This window comes from Notothenia coriiceps, unplaced genomic scaffold (genome assembly GCF_000735185.1).
Source record: "Notothenia coriiceps isolate Sejong01 unplaced genomic scaffold, NC01 NC01_scaffold00015252, whole genome shotgun sequence".
NCBI classification, from domain to species: domain Eukaryota; kingdom Metazoa; phylum Chordata; class Actinopteri; order Perciformes; family Nototheniidae; genus Notothenia; species Notothenia coriiceps.
The window spans coordinates 1,774-6,572 of NW_011347953.1; the positions used below are offsets into that span (position 1 = coordinate 1,774).

Genomic DNA, 4,799 nt, shown 5'->3' on the forward strand with positions numbered 1-4,799 from the left:
ACTGCCCAGAGATAATGCATTATAATTGGTATTGAATGATAGATATTGTGATCTGTGACCTTGGTTGTAAAATAGTTAACAGCATTATTTATCATTCTGTATACTGTAGCAACAGAATGTCTTTACATTATAATTAATTTATATTTTTTCCTATTTATCTCTTCTTTTATATTTGTTATACATGGTAGCAAAACTGATGTGATACTACCCCAGGGCAGGCACAGAGGAACTTGCAATAGGATTCCAGAGCAGTGCAGATGAAGAGCAAAGCAGAGAGAGAGGGGAGAGAAAGAGAAAGGGGAAAGAGAGAGGGAGAGGTAGAGGAGACAGAGAGGACACACAGGCAGGCTCTAGTTAGAACAGCATCTCAGTGACTAACCACGACTCACTGTAATGCAGGAGAGCTGATGGTCTGACACACTAGAGGTAAGAATAGAAAAAATAAGCAATGTCTCTTTCTATCTTTTACTGTTCTCCTCTGCAGTCGCAGTCGTGTGTGTGTGTGTGTGTGTGTGTGTGTGTGTGTGTGTGTGTGTGTGTGTGTGTGTGTGTGTGTGTGTGTGTGTGTGTGTGTGTGTGTGCGTGTGCGTATGTGTGCAATAGAGATAAATATAGCAGTAAAGGATTTACTAGGTCTTACTATCTCAGACTGAAAGACAAAACATAGAAGATTTTTTTCTTTCCTGTCCTTATCATGTTTAACTATAAGAGAACCAGTTTCATACCTGCGTGGAATTACATTTATATGACTTTTTACAGTTGTCCTGCTAGCTTATATAGAACAGTTTATGTGTGTGCGTATGTGACGATAACAGCTTCAGAGAGCTGTGTCATCGAATCGACAGAATAGTCTTTACGCCGCAGTCCAACCCCCCACCCATCCCTCACAGTCTACAGTCCCCTCTCTTTACCTCTCCCCATCCTGCTAGTTTCTCTCACTATTATTTGGCATGCTGGGCTAATGGGCTGCATTGACATTATGGGGGGCGAGGGGTTGAGTGACTCGTGTTTTATAATATTTTCAGACATTTAACAGCAGGAACTGTTGTGAAGGTTCTATCTTCAGAAACAGCCCAATTATGGAGTAAATCCACACCGTGAAATCAGAACTCCAAATGGTTTAATGCTAAAATGGTGTATAAAGGTACAATATTGTCTATCCTCTTGATCTAGCCTTTCTATTTTGATCTTAGTGTATACCAGATCAGTGCATCAAATAGACCCTATTATGCTTTTTCCCTTTCCTCTAATGTGTTATATTGGTGTTTGTGCATGTTATTGGTCTGGGAAGGCTAACATCCTTGTGTTCTCTCCCCGACACACATTCATTTTGCGGTAATTAAAAGAGTTTTGTGGAGTTTTTTTGTTGATAAACAAAAAGGTTTGACTGAAGATGATGCCCACTGCAATCCAAGCAGCTCACAGAGCTGTTTCTCCAGGTCACAATTAATCACAACTGAATAGCATTGAATCACAATTTTGTATCTCTTACTTTCACAGAGGAAATGTAACAAATTACTTTCTTAAGTGCAATTATTTTTTAATTATTTTGTGAATCTTATGTTTACAATATTTGCTATTGATAATGATTCAAATCAATTGGGTAAGGTTTAAGCCACTCAGCAGTGTATACAGTAATTAAAAGTAAGCTTCATCTTAACCGGCTGCAATCATAAATGAACACATGAATCGGAACACACCCGGGACCATGTGCTGTCATCCCCTCTGTCTCCCCCTTTACATTATGTTATTGTTGTATTATGTGTTCATGTGTTAAGGGTGCCTTTAACTCTCTTGTAGGTATCATGGCTGCTGGATGGAAGCCGGTGATATTTCTGCTTTTGCTGTTGTTTTTTTGCCAACTGACCAAAAGCAAAGACGGAAAATCGAAGGGAAAGAAAGGCAAGCAAGTGGTCTGTCCATCGTAAGTAATTATAGCATATTCTCCAAATGTATCTCAATATGTTACCATCACTTTTAATATTTCCCTACTATGTTACATTATGCAGAAATTATTTCATACACATATACAAGCACATTGCATTTGCAGAAAATGAGCAAGGTAACATGACAAGGTAAGAACATTTTATATTACAGGTAAAAAAGCGTTTTTATTTCTAATAACTTTGCTTTTTATTGATTTTTGCTAATAACATTTGTCGATGTAAACGAGTAAATGCTTGCAATTGATCTGGAAACCTTAACACAAAAATATGTACGCAGGGTACTCATCAATCTGTCATCAAACGTATGCACATTTACCAATTATTGGGACTGCCACAGATGGTGCTGTTTATTTTCTTATTTTTCTGTGAAATGGATGGTAAATGGAATTTATTTATACCTTGCTTATTTAGTATTTGTGCATTTATGTCACAAGTAAGCATTTACCTATTCGCACACAAAAATGCACAATGGCAGAAGCTACCATACAATTGCTCCTGCTCATCAGTTCACATTCACACACACTAGTGAATATGCCATCTGGAGCAATTTGGGGTTCAGCATCTTGTCCAAAGACTTGTTAAACGCAGAGTCCAGGAATCAAACCACCAAACTTTTACTTCCTGATCGACAACCACCGCAAAACGACACTTTTTACACTCTTTACTACTTATTTCGAGCCACTGTATATTTACACCAGCTCCTCGTTATAGCCTATTTATAAACAAATATCATAACAGTATATAACAATTAATAATAATGGTGACATTTTAACAGCAGGCATTTAAGCCTGGCTCAAAATGTTGCAATATTTTTTTGATATACTCTGAAAGAGGGAAAATGTACATTCTGCATTTGACCCATCGTAGTGTTAGCAGCAGTGGACTGCCATTATGTGGCGCCCGGGGAACAAGCAAGAGCCAAGAGTCTGAAGAGTTATAGAATTTTGTTAAATGCTTACATTACTTTTTTCCTGATTCTTTCCAGTAATTTCACATGTAAAAAGCTTTTTTATGGAAAATAGAAACACATTATAATGTTCAAGTGTCTTAAATTTGAATTCTAATTCTCATTCCTAATTAACAGCCAGTTGTCCCCAGAAGATTTGGCCCAGGTTCCGGCTAACTCCACTTCCAACATCTTGAACCGTCTGATGGTCAGCTATGACCCAAGAATAAGGCCTAATTTTCAAGGTAATGACAGAAACTATACAGGTAAGCTGTGACAAACATTTATTAGGATGAATTAATATTAGAAAATTGCAATCTGATATTAGTATCATGATTGGGCGTGAAAAATTGCGTAAGCTACGTCCACTTCCATTTTTCAAGTAAAAACCTGCCACCTATGTAGACTACTGTAATTTCATATGTACGTATATGTTACAGTGGACACAAACAAAAAGGTCTCTTGCAGGAATGCCCAAAAATGTACAGGAAGTCAGCCATTTTGAATCTCATTTGCAACTTTAGGCAACTAATTTCACACATACTCACTGAAGTGAACATTGTACAATCTGCGCTATGAACATATTGTTATAACTTCCATGAACATGGTTCAAACAGCCCCAAACTTCAAGTTATTGTTAACAGTCCAGCCCTAAATACTTGTACTCCAATTGTGAGGTTTTATCTAGGGATCGACCGATATGGCTTTTTCAAGGCCGATACCGATACAGATTATTAGTAATCAAGGAAACCGATATTTGGAACCGATATACATTTGCAGTAAAATCAGAAAATCTTGGTGTCAAAATTTAGAATAACACAAACTCCAACACAACTTCGTTGAAATGCCTTTAAGCATATGTTTAACCAGTTGAGCCCCGAGCCTGTTTTTCAGGCCTCAGGGTCGAAAATGACATTCCCAGATCAATTGACTATATCTTCACTTCTAAAAGGGGTAAATTAATAATATTTTTTCTCAAAGCAATGATAAACCTGTGAGTTGGATGTAGAAAAGTCAGAATCAATATACATTTTTTTTATTTTGAATTAAATTCAGATTGAACATAGTAAAAAAATGTAAATTATAGTTTCCGTCCAAAATTACTTACTTACTTACTTGAAAACCACCCTTGAATGATGGGATAGTAGACTAAAAGCTTTAGGAATCCAAACTGTAACATATAATAAGTACCCTGTATCAAGATTGATGCAAAATAAGTGACATTTGACCTTTTTACAGAGATTTAGAAAAAAATAACCACGTCTGGGGTCATTTCGGGTTATTTCGGGTCATTTCGGTGCATTTGCCATATCTGTGGAACCCATCGGTCGATTTTGATGTTTGACACCTCTTTTTAACTGATAGAGCCAATAGAATCGAGGGGAAGTTCCTAAATCCATCTAAACATTACCATTGGTGAATGAGTGATCCACAGCCAGCATGCCCAAAACCGGAAGCTGTCATACACTCTCGTAGCTCTCATAGCAGCTATATGAAAACTCAGTTGTTTACATAAATGTTAATGATGATTATCAGTAATCATTTCAAACACATTGGATTAACTGTTGGATTAAACTTCAGTGGCGTTTTTATGCGTTTTAGTGCCATTGAACACAACTTTTGATCAGAAAACACCAAAGGCGTATTTGCCGTTTTGGCCCAGTAAAGCTAAGTTGTGTGTTGTCTGGTTTCGCCCTCGCTGCCCTGAGTTTTGGTCGCAAAGTGATGATACGTATACCATTGGAATCTGTGGAATCTCAGCTTTCATATGATATATTGTTTGTGCAGAATCGATGAAGTATAACATATTTCTACGGTGAGTTATGTGCTAAGTGAGTTAGCACTCTTTCACTTAGTGCTAATTCAGAGGCTTGGCGTTAGAGTTGTGTTTTGTTTCGGTACAAATG

General features: G+C 37.3%; 1 long non-coding RNA gene across 1 annotated transcript; it reads left to right on the forward strand.

Moving 5' to 3' along the window:
* The first annotated feature begins 314 nt into the window (after positions 1–314).
* Positions 315–3,153, forward strand: LOC104948838 (uncharacterized). Its single transcript, XR_798737.1, has 3 exons — positions 315–426; positions 1,801–1,924; positions 3,031–3,153. It is a non-coding gene; the product is annotated as an uncharacterized lncRNA (long non-coding RNA).
* The last annotated feature ends 1,646 nt before the right edge of the window (positions 3,154–4,799 follow it).